The sequence below is a fragment of the Neopsephotus bourkii genome, unplaced genomic scaffold (assembly GCF_033783945.1).
Source record: "Neopsephotus bourkii isolate Nb327-2 ecotype Australia unplaced genomic scaffold, CSIRO-AGI_Nbou_v1 NB_795, whole genome shotgun sequence".
Lineage (NCBI taxonomy): Eukaryota > Metazoa > Chordata > Aves > Psittaciformes > Psittacidae > Neopsephotus > Neopsephotus bourkii.
In genome coordinates, this window is record NW_026901291.1 from 1,746,216 (window position 1) to 1,765,138 (window position 18,923).

Below are 18,923 nucleotides of genomic sequence, written 5' to 3' on the forward strand. Positions count from 1 at the left end.
GGAGCTCATTAACTTCCACCCAAGCTAAATGTCAATTTACATACTAATGTCAATTTTCTTTTACCTTTGCGTCCCCACTTCCATTTTTTAGAAAGCCAAATGCTCAAAGTAATTTTTCGTCCATGAAATCACAACAGTTAAGAAATGGGCCCCAGATGTATTCTTCCAATTGGAGCTATTATACAAGGCACTGCAAACAGCAGCTTGCTCTCGAACTGCTCGGAGGAGAAAGGGGCTCTTGAAGGAACTGTGGTAAAAGTAAAGAACTTAAATGTACTAAAAACGGATTAAATATGTGAAAATTCCGGAGAACACTGAATGGGTTTTTTCAATGTTAGATCATCAGAACGAATCAGTCTGTAATTGGTAATTAAAAAGATGAATAGCAATGGGGAAGGAGGCAGTGAATAACAATGAAAGAGGAGAGACCATATTTCTCCTTTTGCAGCGCATGCACACAGGAGGTAAATCCATAAGACAAAAAATAGGAAATCTTTTTTTGCATCCATATAATAAACATGCCAAACCTGCTCCCCAGAGGTGTAGTTAACAGGAGTTGGTTCCTATTAATTTAAATGTCACACCTCTCTGGGCAGAGATTATAATATTATTTTTAAAGGAAATTTAGCAGTCAAAGAGTTGTGCCATGAGCTGAGTAACAGCCAAAGGGAAATATAAGAAAGGATTTAAAAACCATTTTCCGTAACTCTAATTTCTTGTGTTTCTCACATGTTTCTTTGAAGCACTTTGTGATGCTTGCTCTTAAGGTTTGTGATGTTCTTAAGGTGGGATTTTATTCTAGGAAGACTTTGTTACTTTTCTGCTGTATTTAATAAATACATTTCCTCAAGCTGCATTTGTGGTTTATATTCCTTATGAAAAGATTAATTCTGCTGTATTTCACTGGCTCTTGGAAAAGTCAAAGCAATGTGTTGCCAGGATAACAAAAAATATGCATGCCAGAGGAGATTTAGCATTCATTCAAACAAGAAACAAAAACCTCACCAAGTCATTGGCCTCCAGCAGCACCCCAGTAAGGCTTGCAAAGCAAACATTTCATATTCATAGAAATACTAGCAGCTGACTTTGAGTTTACAGAGTGCAGCAAGGAAAGGAGCCCTGTTTTGATCAAGTCAGGAGGTGGCATTTTCTCTTTTCGATGAAGATTTCAAAAAGAGAGCTATGTAAGTGTAACACTGGAGTCACTATGGAGGGCTGTACTTCTGCTCCCATGTAAATCACAAGGGACTTACCATGAGCAGATTTTTGGTCTTTGAAAACTTCCTTTCAAATATACAAGAGAAGATTTGCTGCTTCTCATTGTTACTCTCCTTCAACAGGACTCAAAGCTTTGCTGGTATTTGCAGATTAGTGGGTGCTCCCAAAGAAATAAATTAGTAAACTCAGCCAAGGAATATTTGCGCCACTGAGCACTACTTTGTATGTTCCTTGTACACATGCCAAGAACTAGGAGGGAGCTTTCTTGACCATGGAGCAGATTCTTACAGGTAAGGTGAGAGGGGAGGTAAAGCAGCATGACTAAATTCCTCCATTTTTGCATTAATAGCTTCTGGTCCTGGTCCAGTTCCCTGTGATGCAATTTCTAGGTTATGGAGTGTGTATGATGTATATTTTTGTCACCTTAGAAACGTGAAAATACTTACTAAGTGACTAAAGAACTTCATGGTGACTGGAGAGCAGCTATAGCAACCTGAAGTTTATAGACCTAAGCATGGTAGAAGGTGCAGATGAAATAGCTGCATATGCAGATTAGCACATTTACATAACTTGCTGACAGCACCGGCCAGCTACTGCATCCTGCACAGGATGAAATAACCTAGGTTTTAAGTCATTGCAGGTGACGTGACAAGGTTCACCTTCTGTGTAGCGCTGGCTGTCATGCAAGACCTCAGATCTAGTAAGTGTGCTGACTTGTTTTCTGACTATCACACCTGGAAGTGTTTGGTAAACTCTTAGTGTTGGGTTTACTGTAGGTACATTTAAAAACCTTTGTTTCACTGTGCATCTGTGTGAGTGTTCCAACATTAACGTGTGGATATAGCTTGAAGACAGTGTTCTGCAATTAAAAATCATGTATAGGAGAGACACAAAATGAGTATCTGATAAAATGTGATGAGAAAAATGAGCTCTAAAAAGAGGACAGCACAGAAATAAAAACCCCTTTCTATTTTCAGATAGACGTGCAAAACTGCTGTTAGCCCCATCAAGTGATGGTAGGCGATAGGCTGAGACACCTCTTAGCTGCTTTATGTGAGGAACAAATGCTCCCATGCTCCCAGAAGGTAATTCCAGTCTGATCTCCAGAACAGACAGGGTTTGGCCAAACTCCAAATTAATCTCTTTTTTAAAAATGCTTATTGCATATAATGTCAGAAAAAAGTTTAACAAATCTCAGTTCCCCTTTTAAGTTGTTCCATGATGAATATGGAAAGTGAAGACACAGGGGAGAAGTCCACAGCCCTTTACAGATCTGAGTCGATTATACATACATTATTTATATTGCAGACTGAGGTGAGATTTTGGGTTGTTGAGCACTGAATTTTTACAGTAGAATGCAACGAAATCATTCAAACCAGGTGTTTCTGTAATTGCAGTGCACAAGGGACAGTGCTGGGAGCTGAACAGATCCCAGATTTACCCTTTCAGCTGAATGATGCAGTGGTTTAGTGTTAGTACACAAGGCAATAAAATAAATTGCACTGGAAAACAAGGCAGGCTGTCTGGCTCTAAACTGCTGAGTTTTGATTGCACTTGGTGCCTTTATCTTTTGTTTGCATTTGTTTAGGCCTTTATACCAGTATATGATACGAAGAGATGAACCTGTCCATTAAAACTGAGATAAAACTACTGGAAATGGCTAAAATTCAGTAACTACAACGTGCCCTCTACTTTCACCACTGTCCGAGTATGTAGCATTCAGCAAGTAATACACTGATACCCTGTCATAGGGTTATTTGCCTCCTTGTTCTGCATAAGGAGAAAGGAAAGAAAAAATGGAAAAATCAAAAGTTAGTTCATAAATTGCAAAACATCAAGTAACGCTCCACTTTAAGTACGTCTTAATGCACTGCCACAAGGTATTTGCACACAGGCTAAGCTGCTTAGTGCACATCTGATTTCTTCTAGAAATATAAAGCACAGATTTTTCCCCCATACCAGTGTGGGTTACATACGTGCACCCATTATCCTAAAGAGCTGTATGTGAACTGCAGCATTGCAATGCCAGTGATGTCTTGGTCTTTTTAATAAGGCATTTATGAATATTTTCAGTGAAAATACTATCTCTTGTTGGAGTTTTTCATTTGATGCTTCAACTGGGTCTTTCTGACACAAGGAGACCTCTGATTTTTGACACCTGTTTTATACAGCCTGTGTTTATCGTTCCCAAGTAATATTGAAAGAGCAGAAAAATACAGAGAAAGCAATCCATGAAATAGGTCTCTGGAAGACAAGAAAAGATCATTAAACCTTTTAAAGTTTGGCAAACTGAATCACACATCTTACAAATTAGCGGCTAAGATGTCACCAAGCTTAAAAGTGAACAAAAATTAAGTCCAATTTAGCTGCTGCTGCTAATATGGCTTTGGCTTACCTTTGAGATCCTTCTTGGATACCTTTAATTAATTGACACAATTTATTTTGAAACTGAGTTATCATGACATTCTTCTTCTCTGCCTCTTTCAGACAGATTTAATACAGTTACTTGACAAAATCTACAGGACTACAGTAAATGAAATTACTGTTGAGGAGTGGAGGAAGAGTTGTTTTGTCCCTGTGCATGAGACCAGCTCCACAGAGGATTTTATCCATTTTCAGAGCCAGGACAAAAGCTGTTCAGGGTTTAGCTCTATTTAGATATCTGGCACTTGCATATGATGTGATTTCAGTGTGCTGAGTAAAAGGCATTTTGAGAAAATAGAAGCATGGGTTTTACATGTGTGCTCCTTACTGGACTAAAGATTTCTCAACTGGTACCATGACTGAATGTGACAGGAGCTCTCTGCTCTCTTTGAACATGCTGAGGGCTTCAGACAGATTCAGTTGTTAAGCTGTGTATGTCATCGGATCCTGGAAATAATAATGCTGCAATACTGCCCCATGTGGAACTTTAGCAGCTGGAAAGGAAGATGCAGCAGACTCTATGTAGTCTGCAAAAAACTTGGTTATTAAGTTTTATAAGTGGACAACCCTAATATACTGTACGGACTGTTCTAGGATAACTGGATATTAACAGCTATACTCTCTTTTATTAGCGTGACAAAAATACTATTTAATACTGCAGGGAAAATAGACTTCTGTTGGCTGTGGGGAAAAATATGCAACCCTTGTTTTACCTGTAAATTAATGTTCTCTCCTAATTTTAAACAGTTTTCTTACAGTAACAACGGAAATTTTTACTTGCATAACAAAGTAAAACATGTTCTTTCCATTCAGCATTTAATTGAGACATGGAACACCAAAGGGTTCAGGGAATTTAACGTTGTCATTTGAAGGCTATTGCAAATGCAAGAGTTACCATTCCTGTCCATTAACTGTGTGGGGAATATGTTGTAGGTGCCCAAGTGTGGTACCTGCAAATGGCTGGTATGAACACTCCCCATTTCCCAGGGAGTATTCCTAGCCTGCACACAGTGTGATTTGCAGTCGCTGTGTTGAACATCTTTGCTTTTGCTTGCTGGTGGGAAGCTAAAAGTTCAGCTGAACGCTGTGTGCCTCAGCAGAGATATTAATTCTCCTCCAGAATCCTCATAGAACACTATGAAGACAGTCTTGCAGCCAGCCATTACCCTTGGGCTGTGGAGCTTGTGATGCTTGCTGTGCCTCACTTCCTGCTGCTCACGGGAACAGGTCACTGATGGCCATCTTCAGTTCCCCAAGTGCAGGAGGCAGCTGATGTTATCTCAGTGAAGGTCATTGATCTGACCCTGGAACAGGTGTTCAGATTCTATGGATACAGCAGCTAGTAGAAAAGAGTATTAGCCTTTAATACTAGGGTGAAAGCTGTGTTTAAGAAACATCCACAGAATATACAGAAAGTGCAAATGTGAGAAAACCCTTACAGAACCCACAGCAATTCATATGACAGGTTAGGGATGTATGCTCAAGAGGCTACTGCATGGTCCAAATTCTTTAAGCTGTAGTTGTCAGATAAGCAGAACAAATAAGGGAAGACAAATCTAAGAAGCCTGAGGCACTCAACAAACGAAGTTTATATCACAAAGCTTAGGAGCTGAGGGCCTGGCACAGTGCAAATGTTCACTGCCTTTTTCTCACCTTGTTCTCTGGAAGAGCAGGGCAGAACAGTAGGCAAGGAACGTACATATATGGGGGAATATATAAAGGAGAAGAAATAAGAAGCCAGGGGATGTGATTATTCACAAAAAAAAGGAGAATCAAATAAAAACAGGAATAAAAGCTGTCACTTGGGGTGACAGATGAATGTCAAAGGAAATGTAACAGTGAAAGCAAATAATGCTTTCTACCTTGACAGTATCTCTCTTTTCTACTCTCAATCCAATTAGAACATTTTTCCCTTTGTCTCACTGATCTTTTTATGATCAAGAAATAGTTCATCTGACTTAGCCGGTTCCCAAACACTGATTGGAGTAGTGCTTCCAGCAAAATGCCGAAAAATGTGCTTAATTTGAAATGTAGCTGTAATGGGGTTACTCATATGCTTAACATTAAGCATGCACTTAGGTGCTTTGCTAAATGAGGCCCAGTATTTACATTTTCAGGGTTTCCGTATCCTAAAAAGAAATTAATCTGCTAACCACATAACACATTAAGTCTGCATAGTGTATGAAATACTACTGCAGGGATTTGACAGGCTAATTTCATTGTAAATAAGGAGGATTAATTCAAACCTCATTGGTATCACTGAAAAGATTCCTACTGATTCCCATAGTTCATGCATATTGAAGAGAAGAGTTAGATAAATGTTCCCTAGGAAAAGTGGGAGGTTCTTATAAGCTACAAAACAACAGATGTCTTTGTTCTATAGCAATCATTTCATTTGTGGTATTCTGCAGTAGGACTCTGCCCATGATGATTTAAATGGCACCATCCTTGGAGGCCTTAAAGAGTCCTCACTGCATTAACTTTATGTGGCAATGTTACACCTGAACTGAGCTCAGCTTCTGGGCAGAATTAGGTAAGACGTGAGCCTGACACGAAGCACAACAGGAACATCAGTGGAACTTCAGTCATAAAATGCAAAACATATATGGAGATGTTTATGCAGTTCATTCTTGCTGGTTTTGGCTGCTGGGAAGGCTTTGTACTTAGTTTTTCTGTATGCTATGCTGTTGCACTGGCCAGGGACTGCTTCATTTCTGGATTAGCTTTCAGGAAGATCTTGTAAGGAAGCTCTGGGGTATTATTTTTCTAAATAAAACAATAGCAATGAGGTAGGCAAACATAAGCTACAGTTACCAGTGCATCTCTTGTAATCTTCAACATCTGAAGTTGTTACAAGGGTACCCTTAGTCCACTGTTTGTAATGAAGAGCCCATTATCTTTATTTTTCTCTTGAGCTCTGTTTTCACATGCACCTCATGGCTTTGCTGGGGATCTGAGCCGTGTTATACTTTGAAAAGCAGATCACAGTTCTGAAGTCAGTTCTCTCCCTATAGCAGTTAAGACGGCACTGGGAACAACATGAAATGGGAGAACTGGGGGAGGAAATACTTTTCTACATGGGAAACCCCTAAACAAACCAAAAAGCTTTTGTAATTGATCTGAGAATCACTGTGTTTTCTGAATTGAGCCAGCTTATCTCTAGAGAAGGGTTCACAGTGTTATTGCTTCCTCTGCCTCTTTACTCCTCCCTCGGTTTCTTTCTGTTAAGAAATTTGTACCATCTCTTGTCGATTCATTTCTAGTTCCTGAGACCCGAGTTTGTATTTTTATCTGTACAATACCCAGATTAATTCACAAAATGAGACCCGCTGCATGTACGTAACTCAGCTGGCAAGACTGTAAAAGCTGCAGGAAGATGATGAGGGCTTTGGCAATTGGTTATTTATTTCAGGCATTTGGAATTCCTAATGGCTCCATTAAGAATACGAATACTGTTCATCTGTTTGCTGCACAGTGTCACAGGGAAGTGCCTTTACAAAGAATTTAAACGAAGGATAGGGCAGTAACTGTGTCTTATTGGCTTGATTTTTACAAACCCCAATGCTGTTAGTCAGAGAGGATGGTGCAGTTAGGCCAGTTTAATTACATCCAGGACTGGAACTATAGTTTATGTGAAATCCTTCATTCATGAGAAGGCTGTGTGCTGGTGTATGTGCACTCAGTGTACACAGTCTGTTGAAACTCTTACTGGACAGAAACACGCTCTGAACTACCAGGCACTGCACTGACAAAACCCCCCTGCTCACCAGGAACAATGCTTCTTCCTGGGCTCAGCCCAGGAGCTGACTGCTGTCAGCCCTCACAGATCACAGTGGGAGCTGCTGCTTTGGTACTGCCGGTGGGAGATAGCACCACCTCCCATGTACAGATGTGTTGCCTTTCGGCTTTCAAGTTCTGTGCTGGAGTCCCACATTCTCTGCTTGCATTTCTGGTGATAATAACATTAATATGCAAACCATGCAGGTTTTGCTAACTAGTTCCAGAGCTATTTACTAGCAGGCATATGTAACATCAGGTCAGGCTTCTAAAAGTATTCTTTTAAAGTGAGTATGCTCTTAAAAATACTGCCTATAATTCTGCTGCAGCTTTCTCGGTTTGTATATGTAGAACTGACAGAGTCATGCTGTTTGTTAGCTAAAACTGCCCTATTATGTATATTCTTCTTACTACCCTGAAATATCACAACTGTTGTATATTCCAAGGAGACCCATTTTGGAAAAAAACAATAACATTTAAATTGTATTTTATTTTAAAAAGTATTATATAGTGAGCTATATTTTTTCCATTTTAATTGGGAAACTTTTGTAGCAGAAAGTTGTAAACTACCGAGATTCCAAAATAACCATAAAATGCACAACATCTGAAGCCATATTGCTGTAAATGAATCAGATACTGTAATCAAGCCTTTTTACACCTTAGAAATAGATAGGTAGCTAACTTACCTTCTTCCTCATTTTTACGTTCCTCGGAGATCAACACTGGGAAATAAACTCTTCTTTGGATCACTTACATTCCTTCTGTCACAGACTGGATGTTCACATACTCAGATGGGCGCTGCCGGTTGCCACATCTGAGGGCTGACACACAACTGGGGAAAAAGAAGATGAGATGAGGTGTGCATTGCAGACCGGCACGCAACCTCTGTGTCTGTGTGTGTATCTGCACAGCTGTTTGCATTAGCCAGCCAAGACATTTTTAGGTTTCAAATCTAGTAACCTCTGCAAGGTGCTGTAGAAATTCCTTCTCCAGTTTTCTACTGAAATGTGTATTGTAATGGAGTGTTTTAATGGGTTACTTACAGCTGCTGGTTTTGCTGCACTTCAGAAACCAAAGCTACTGTTTAAAGATCTTCATCCAGGTACTGAAGCCTTGCCTTAGAGGCCCATTTAAAATATTTCTACTTTTATTTTTTTTCCCCAGAAATTAATGTGTTAGATATGGAGTAACAAGCCAGGAAGAGCATTTATGACTGTCTAGTCTGGCCTACTGCAATGTAAGCTGTAGATTTCTTTTCACTCATAACTCATTGATTCATGGATGTCTATAAAATAAATGATGTGACATCACTCAAATTCGGCTTAAGATGTTCCCAGTGCATGTTAGTTAGAAATGAAGGATTTCTTTGTGAAGATTAAAGTTAACATTTTCGAAGGGAGGAAGAGCAGCAGTGGGAAAGGAGGAGGCAAAGCAGCATTCACAGTATTCATTTATCATGTCAGTAATTCAGATTATCTGTGTGTATCAAGTAGCCCAAGAAGTCTGAGATCAATTGCTCTGCACATCTTTACAGAATGGAGCAGTAGGAAACTCCTTTTTTTTAACCTTCCAGATTTGAAGATCCAGATCCCTGCCAGCAATGGGAAAAGCAGCAAGAGAAGATCTGTAAGGAATGATGAGCATCCCCCCCACCTCCTTCTCTGTATTGTTTTCTCACTGGCAGAGAAGCTGTTCCCTCCTCAGATACACTTTGTTCAGACTGTTGGGTAAGAAAGACCAGACTTTTATGTTAGCAGGAACAATCCAGTCTGAACCAGCACAGATAACAGCCCTGAATGGCCCAGCCAGTTAACATCCATCCATTAATAAAACTACAGGAAACAGTGCTGTGTCAAAACAACAGCAGTAAGTTGCTTTGCTGGATAAATCTGAATGAGAGAGGATGGACACTGCTGGAAAACATGACAAGAATAAAAGGATAGAGCTGTTTTCCTCCATGAACCATTTGATTTTGGGATTTACATTGCATTTAATCCACAGCTAATTAAGGTTAGCTCCAGTGGTAATCACTAGTTTCTGTGTTAACAAGAAGAGAAAAGCAGTCATTAGGAATAAAATGATCCTTGTGGATCTATTAGGATTTGTAGCCCTAGCCCCTTGTCAGTCTCTTGGATAAAAAGCATATTAACTAATGCAGTATGATATGTCTAATCCAATTAGACTTCTCTGTTTTTCACTTAATTGATGTGTTAAAATATCTGCACTTAACCAACTGCAGAAGGCACTGGGATGACTTGACATCATCAGAAACCCACACCTAGCTGGTGTAAAAGATAGGCTGTAAGGCTGGCTGTCAGGTAACCCTTGCTCCTGGGAATCTTTGCTATTTGTATGGTTTTTAGTAACATAAATCATAAAAAGAAATTTGAGATCAGAAACCATAGTGCTGTATATATTTTGGAAGCCAAGTAAAACCCCAATCCTGAAATAAAACTTAACAGACATAGAAGAGGATATAAGGATAATTCATCTGTGCAGAGTGGAATTGAAGATTTTTCTGGTGTTTATTACCATCCTAACTTGGTTTTCACTAGAGAAAAAATGAACTTTTTCCTGTATTTGATTTGAATTAGAGCATTTTGGAAAAGCTGATGTACTTCCACTGGGACCAGTTCTATGTTTCTCTAAGGAGAGTGGTGTGAACCATTCTGCCCGTGTAAAGACCCGTTTTCTCTAAAGTATCCATTTAATTTGGAATCATAGGATCTTTGAAAGTACCACATAGATGGCTTTCCCATAAATGAACTTTTAACTAATAGAGAAAGTTCTGTTCTGGTGATTTTGGGGCCTTCCATCTGCACTTGTACCCAAGTGTTCCTACTGTTTTTTCCTATTAGCGCTTACTGGAAGCTTTGCTTGCCTGCAGCAGATGTGTATGTCCATTGTACACCCTGCAGAGGAATAATGAGAAAAAAACCTTTTAAAATGGAATAACAAAATTAAGAAAGAAATGCAGCAGAGCTCAGTGGGAAACGAGGACATATGAGAATCCTCTCATAGCATAGAGAAAACAGAAGAAAGAAGGTTAACTAGGTTAAAAATCAATTTCTCTAATACAATATAAGAAATGCAATCTAAGCTTAATTGTCACCAAAGATTTGTTATGCACTTGGCAAGCAAATATGGATTTTTATGAGCATTCTGTTTCAATTTTATGTGCAAGTGACATTTGGCAGCACTAACTGAAATGCAGCGTGACTTTCGCAGTTATTTCTGTTCATTATTTTGGTTGCTTGTCACCAAGTTCTGGTTCTCCTTTCGGCTTTGCTTATGAACTTTCTTACAGCCATGTTAACTCTTCAGTTGTCTCCGATTGCTGGTCTAGTTTTTTTGACTTCTAAGAATGTAAATCATATGGGACATGTATTTATTAATACAGTGTGAAACCTTAAGAAAACAAAAACTGGAGTGGTTTTGATCAAATTCCCATCTGACCATTTAATGTCAATGAAAAAGTCATGTTGGTTCAACATAAATCCAATCTGTAGGGAGCCAATGCTAAGCATTTATATTGGTATTGGGGGATTTATTTTGTTTTTTAAGGATGTCTAAAATTATATGCACTATAAAGATGAGATAACTTTAAATGTGATTTATATACCCAGGGAGGCTGAACAGAGCTGCAGAGATATATTTATGGAAGTGGGGTCCAGGCAGTGTTAATGGCAAACGAAGGAGCTCTGACCCTCTTAGACTCTCATTATGTTCACACCGTGACACAGAGTTGCCAGGAGTGTGGCAACTGAAATCACAGTATTCCTAAATGCAGTGAAATTCTTGCTGTTAATGATGAGCCCAGGATTTCATCCATTCTCTCTATTCATTTAAATCACTAAAATTCCCTTCCAAACAAATGCGTTGAGAAAAGTGATTGTTTTGTTATGTTTTCCTTTTTTCCTGGTTTAGCTTCTTCAGAAAGATGCGTGCTTAAAGGTGCAGCCCCTGGGCAGCTTCACAAACAATGATGTCAAATCATGCAATAGCTGAGTTAGTACACAGTGTACTGCTTGGGTAAAAATTGTGCTGTTTTCTCTGTGAGGGCAGGGGTTGTCGTTTTTTGACAGTCCAGAAAACCCCATGATGGTACTTCTGACTGAGGGATAGTAGAAACTCAGAATTCTTTGTTTCAGGTTGGATGAAACTTGAGAGGATACATGATTTCTCGATTTTATACATGAATAAAACCAGATTAAGTTATTTGATTGAAGTTTTACAGTGAACTAGTAATGAAATTAAATGTCTAATACATTGAAATATGACTGTGAGTACACTTTTCTATCTATATACATCCCCATAAAAAAGCAGGAGCTTACCAGAATCTATTTAATATCTTTCCTTAGAGAACCAGTGAAAGACAGCCTGTGTGATCCATTATGGAGAGATCACAGACAGCCAAGATTTCTGGCCACTGATCATTTAAACTTGTAGTGTACAGGGGAAATTAATCAGGTGCTTACATATCCCAGGCTAGCACACTGCTTTCTAAACCATTTCTTTTCTTTCCTGGGTCCTATTCTGCCTCCTACATAAATGAGTGTGAAAACTCCAGTTTGCTGCTATCAGATCTGTGCTGAGTGGATTTTAAGCTTTGAATTACGCATGCCTGTGAGCAAAAATTGCCTTTCCTTCTGATGGCACGGTGTCAGTTGTAACAAGGCTCTAAGTGTCTGCCCAAACCTTGGGCCCCATCCCAGCCAAAATAAATCCTTTACAATGCTGTTTCTCAATGTGTAGAACATTATTCTCTAAAAAACTTCCAGTTTTGCTTCCACAGCCTAATTGGAGTTAAATGACTTGAATATTTACCTTTTTTTCTGTCATTGGAGGCAATTAAGAACTATGACGGAGTGTCACAAAATGATAAATGTTTCCTGGGTGCGAATTAGCAGAGTAGCCCAGCCTGCCTTCACCTCAGAGAGCATAGAAGTCCAGGGAAGGGGTTGTCATCAGTGACTTAGAAAAACAAGAGGAAATTGAAGCTGAATTTTGGTCTGGCAGACAGAGTCTAGACAGGTCTCCTGCATCAACAGAAAGATGAGATAAATATTAAAGAAATATTATTCAGCCTAAAACAAGATCTAGCTGCAGCTGTTGGAAGTGGTGCTTTTATTCAGAGGCTTGTAGAAGAGTTGTGTAGTGAACAGCATGCAGTGGAAGATATATGATTCGTTTCACAATGAACCCCAAGTGCCAGGTATTTTATTACCCTTACACAGGGAGTTACTTCCAGAGGTAGTAAATTTTTCATTTAAGCTTCCTTTGTTGGCTATAATCCCTTTGATTTCTTTCTTTAATTAAATCATAGTTTTTCTGGCTGTTTTTCCTTTGTTCTATTTAACCACTCACACAATCTTTTAACAGTGATAGGCAGAGAACAAATAAATACCTGGCAAATATACCTTGGCAGCAAAGCCAACCATAGTAAATCCTGTGACTGAAATACCAAGTTGTACTCTGAAGGATATTTATAGCATTTAGCCACCCCAGAAGACAGCTCTGAAAACTCTAATCTCTCCCCGAATCCCAGATTAGATACAGTAATACGATAGGAGAGAGATAGAGTGCTCAGGAATAGGTTTTCTTCTGTATATTGAATCTTTGGTTAGTATCCTTCCTGGCAGCTTATACAATTTGAACATGGCAGCAGTAGTTCTGTAGTTACAGTCTCTGGGTGTAAGTTCTGTCTCATGTTTTATCTAATTACCATGTTTATCTAGTGTTGTTACTGGATACTAAGATAGCTTGTGTTCATTATGATTGTTGTTTCTCTTTCAGTAATGCTGTGTTGGGTTAATGCTGCTTCTGCAGGCACAAGGAAAACGATGGTTAATCTCAGAGCAACAAAGACACTAGTTGAACTGTATGTTAAAAATTAATTATGTATTTGGTATTGAATGTAGGATATAACTTACTTAAACCCCAAAGGCTCGTCTGGTCATCTATCACAAGTCAGTGATGTGTATTCTCTGTGAAATGAAGTGTCTACCAGCACACGGATAACAAAGTTGTGAATATTGCATTCTGAATGCATGTGTAGTGGTTTTGACATTTATTTTGCCAGAGAACAGTTAACTTAGAGTCAAGTTTTTAATCAATAGATGAATGTTCATGTTCTTGTGAATTGTTTGCAAGCAATTAAAGGCATTTTAATTGAATTGTTTGCATGTTAGTAATGTTGTGTTATAAACGATTTTCTGAATGACTCATTTACTAGAGCGGGTGTTTAAAGATTTGTATTCATACAGTTTTTTGATTTTCACTGCAATAAGCGAGGGAGGGAGAATCATCCTTAGATCTTCAATGGTATGGAATACATCTTTGGCTTGTTTGGGTCAGGTGTCCTTTCCCTGCTTCTTTCCAGTGCTTCAGAAGAGCTTCTAGGCTTCAGGCTTCCTTGAAAACAAAGGTCTGCATGGAATGCCCACATTAGTGCCTTTTTTAATAATTTCCTTGTAACATGTTAAATTAACCCTTTTTTCTTTTTTTTTTTTTTTTTATTATCCATTACCTCTAAACTGGTTTATGTGATTGGAATTTGTTACAACAAACAAAGTTATTTCTACTATTTGGTTATTTAACTCGTAACTAGAACATCCTTTTCATGTAATAGGAAGGTTACAGCTGCATTAACTCGATTATACTATTAGTAATAACATGCTGTTGAGCAATGTGTACTGGTTAAAAAATAAAACCTAGCAGAAAGTATGCCTTCAGTGAGGTACCCTTGTGAACACCTGTGGTTCTACAAATGCATCGCACAACCTGCATTGTGTTGATTAAATTCCATAGTAACTTTCAGATGAATAATGACATGGGTTTGCTCTTTTGAAGTATTTAGGTTAACAAAGGATAATCTCAGTCTTTGTACCCCAGAGGCAGAGCACCGGAAAACAGAGTGGTGTAAAAGGAGGTTAGACAGCTTCTCCCTGTCACATAATCTGCAGTTCATACTGGCCTAGCCAGTGCTAACAGTCTGTCTGTAGCTGCCTCAGGAGCCCTCGTCTATTCTCAGGATTGTGTCTTCTATTCCCTGTGGTTTAATCTGTCATGGCTACTGTTGCTTTGCTGCAAAGAATGTGTGTTGGCATTGGAGTTTCCTCTTTAGAAGACTATAAGTAACTCAATGATCTGTAAGAATAATTTACTTGACAGTTTTGATATAGTGCTTTGTAATTAGATGTTGGTTCAATTTTCAATTCAATTCAAGCAAAACCTGTCCTCCCCAAATCCTGCAGAAATGCATGAGCTAAAGACTTTGTTAAATGAGATAGCTCCCTTTACTGACAGTAAGATGAAACTCATGAGTTCAAATTGGATCTGTATTTCTATAGCCCGTAACTATTTACGATTTGATATCTTATGATAGTATGACCTACCCTCTGAAAAATTGTGGTGGGAAGGGGACTGAATGGTTGGCTCTTATGAAATACTAATTTAGTCACCTCATAGGTCACTGGGTTAGGGGGACGATGGGGTTTAAAGAAATGAAATCTTGCTCAGTCTTGCAGTGAGAAAATATTCAGGTTGTCTTTTACCCCTTCCACAATATAAGGCGTATGATCTGTATTTTGCCCCTTTAGATGTTCCAGATATATCTGTTGGTACATGCGGAATGCTAAGATGCAATGATAATGGTTACCTCAAGACACATTCAAATAAGGTGATAAAATGAATTTCCACTCTAGTTCTACATTTAAAAGGATGCAGTGTCAGTGTTATTCAAATCACTTTGAGCCGAAGAGTTGCGAGATGCTGTTTCTCATCTGTCTTCCTAAAAGAAAAAGTGGACTCTTCCATATATTTACTAGTAAAGCTATTGCCAGTGAAACATCTTTGATCATATAAATACAGCTCCATTGTAATTTCAATAGCTGTCTTCCTACTAAGTGGTCTCTGATATCCCAAGATGCCTGGATAATTGCTTGGGGAGAAGAGCAGAGTTTGTTGTTATTAAATAAACTTCAAAGAGTTATTTTGTGACTGACTCTGATTCTGCCACTTCATTATTAACTTTGCAAGAGAACTAAGCCATTATCTCTGGCACCTTGGAATGGCGCTGTATTTATTCACTTCACATATTTACTTTGTTATTCCTCTACTTTACATACGAGAAGTAAAATATCTATTAAGAATAGTTCTCAAAAATATTGAAAGAATGGCTTTTTTTTGGTACTTAATTGCTAGCCTAGGAGTCCAGATAGTTCAGTTTTCACTTTTACTAGCCTCAAGCACTGACCTTGGGCAAATAACTTACTCTTGCAGTGTTTTCCAGCTGTAAAATGAGCACCTGCTTTCCAACCCCTGCCTTCTATCTTGTAATGTACAAGTCTTATTTCTTTGCTGTATACAGCTTCAATTTTATAGTCTTTGGTTCCTGAGGAGGTCTCCAGGCACCACTCCAATGCAAGTGCTGGCCCTTGCTTTCTAGTGCCTGTTTCATTTACAATTATTTGAAGGGTTGGCAGAGGGCACGGAGCTCAAGTCAGAAAGGATCAGGGAGGGAGGAAGAGGTGGGTAGAGATGCAGGTTTTACCAGGCCTCATCGTATGGCAGCAATATTTTCCCTTTTATCCTTTTACCTCTATTTACCAGGACTTGCTGCAGATGCAGTTACAACCAAGCCACGACCTTTTACAACAACGCTCGTAAGGGTGAGTGTGAAATCAAGGTACTAAGTGGAAATAACTAACTCCAATAGTTGAGACTGAGGGGCTAATTACTGTAGGTAATAGAAAAATGTCCTGCTAAAACATAAGACTTTTTTTTAGTCATGGAGAAACAGCTTTCCCATCAGTTCTGTTTGAGTGAGTGAAATGAAATAAAGATGACGTCTTGGATCTGGATTAAATTCAGAAATGAAGAGAAAAAACCTACTTTATGTTATGCAAAGCATATGTGACATCTTTGCTGTCACTGCTGGTTGTGAAGCTGTTGAGGAAAAGCAGTGTTCCTCGACAACACTGTATTGTAGATTTAAAAGGATTGTGTGAGCTTGGGTAAGTTTACCTTAAGAATTCTATAGAGGAATCTATCTAGGAAAGCCAAACCTGGAAGTACAGCAGGTCTAAATTCCAGAAAAGCAAACCTTCCCTGCCAGGTAAAACCCCACACACAAACGGTTTTTAGTTACAAAATGCCTTAAATGCAAGGAAACCTAAATGCTCCCTGGCTCACTCTAATGCATAGGTAGTGTTGAACTGCTTTTGCAGATACTCTATCCCTGTGTGACTGTAACTGTAGCTTCTGAATAATATTGTTGTAAATAACTTGCTTCAGAATCGGTTATCTGTAGAAATGCTCTGGTAACTGTATACACAGACATCTAAATCAATGCAAGTTAGTGAGAAAGTAGCAGTGAGAGTCAGTTTCGGTCTATGTATGTACCAAGGATTCTAGAGGCTGAGCTGGACGTAGACCTTCAGTTTAGGTCTGAAGATATCGATAGTATTTTGTAATTTCCATTTTTATTCTATTACAGTCTAATTTTGGGGCCATTTTGTCAGCACTACTATAATGCAAAATGTTTTGATTTCAGCTTTTAATTGAAAACAGTGGAAAAAGTGTGATTTTTATTTTTACTTCTCCCCTCATAAAAATGAAAGCAGAACTTTTAAGAATCTGCTGAGGTTTTTACTCTCTGCCTTAATTGCCCCATCTGTAACACAAAAGGTCAAAATAATATTTGGTGGGATGCTTTGAGAACTTTGGGTGAATAGGTGTTTAAATTGTGACTGCTTGCAGTGTTTGGGTAATGATGCTCTCATTCAACCCTTTCACAATGAATTTCCTTTCATTATTGGTTTAAATCTTCTTGCTATACAACAATCCTAATTGGTCTTAAACGAATTCTCTCCCCTGGTTATGAGAGGGAGCAAAAGCCTAAGAATAATACATTCCAGATTTCTATCTTTATTTCCATCTGAAATTGTAATGAAGGATTCAGAGATGCTTATGTGTCATGTTTGATAAAGCTACACAAGATTTTATTTCCTCTTCCAAGACAGCCCACTGCTCTTATTATGTATATGAAGACAAATACCCTCACAACAAACACTATCCAAGATTAATCTCTGAGATGAAATAATTCCCAATAGCATCCCTTCACTAATGAGAATAAAAGGTGGTGCTCCAGAGACAACACAATGGAGACCAGGTAGCCCCCAAAATAGTTTCATGCAAATAAACATGCTTTGTATTGCAGTGAACAAGAAATGAGCACACCCAGCTACTGCTTCTCAGATAAGAGCAGGCAACATTTTAAAAGTGCTTTACCAGAAGTTGGAACCCTTGTGTATTCATGCCCTTGTTTTCTTCTGCATCAATCAAAAAAATGTGGAGAAGGGATGAAATGGAGAGTAATTTCCATACTTATGATTATGTGAAGTCCTTAGGGATACTACCTCTAGGGACAACCAGGTAGAATATACACAAAACAGAAGTTATGTCATGTAAAGGCCCTTCTGGCCTTAAGTGGTATGAAGTCATCCTTGGTGGAGAAAACTTGCTGCAAAAGCATTCTCTGCTGTTCAGCAGATTGCATGCAGCTTTTTCAGAGCAGCTTTAAAGCCTTGAAAGAGCAACACGATTGACAGAACACAAGAAACTTATTTGTTAAAACTACATCGTTAGGATAGAACCTATACAATAACAAAGAAAGCTTGTGCAGAGGAAATTGAGGCAATTTATTTATGATTCTGGTTAATGATGGAGTTGCTGCTTTGTGCAGTTTCTAAAAGCAGAACATCATTAAACTGCTAAGCATGCACTTGCTGATTTTAAGGCAAGTTACTGGAAACAAAATTTGCACTAATTTAGTGAGTAGTTTGAAACATCCTTAAATATTGTTTAAGATTAACAGTATATTGAGTCTGTTGCACTGTGATGCTTCATATGCAGTCGAGTTTACTTTAGTAGTTCCAAACTCACCCTTTCAGGTATGGGTAATATGTTCCCCATCCAAACTGTGTCTGAACTTCCCAGTACACTGTTCTGCTTTCATGATGGGGATGTAAGGAATGTGGAAAAAGTCTAATTTGAAAAATGTATATTCAGAAAACACAAAGGATATTCCTGCATCTCAAATATTTCAGTTATTTTTCAATGCACAGTTATGCAAACTGCGAAGGTTTTTATACCTGAGAAATTACTGTAGAACAAACCACTTCTAATGAGTGAACAAATCCTCAAGTCTCAGATTTGATCCAATGACTCATGATCCAGTGAGGCTATTTTGTAATTTGTCTTTCTGTACTACATAAGGTTTGTTACAAAAATACCGATGTTTTAATTCTTTATATAATTTCCACCAATTATATGGATCACTTACTAATTACGATTAGCTAGGATTTTTCAAACACTGGGTTATAATTTTCAGATAGCATTAGCTATTTCTTTTTTATCTCCTTTACATTTAGTATCTTCTGCTAATGAGCTCTCCCCAGCTCATAATGCCTGCAGCACCTTTGATTTTTCTCCCTGCTGCT

At 38.5% G+C, this 18,923-nt stretch overlaps 1 long non-coding RNA gene across 1 annotated transcript; it reads left to right on the plus strand.

The window, feature by feature from the left end:
- The first annotated feature begins 2,311 nt into the window (after nt 1-2,311).
- Nucleotides 2,312-9,121, plus strand: LOC133213266 (uncharacterized). Its single transcript, XR_009725751.1, has 4 exons — nt 2,312-2,532; nt 7,413-7,533; nt 8,135-8,276; nt 8,993-9,121. It is a non-coding gene; the product is annotated as an uncharacterized LOC133213266 (long non-coding RNA).
- Nucleotides 9,122-18,923: the final 9,802 nt, after the last annotated feature.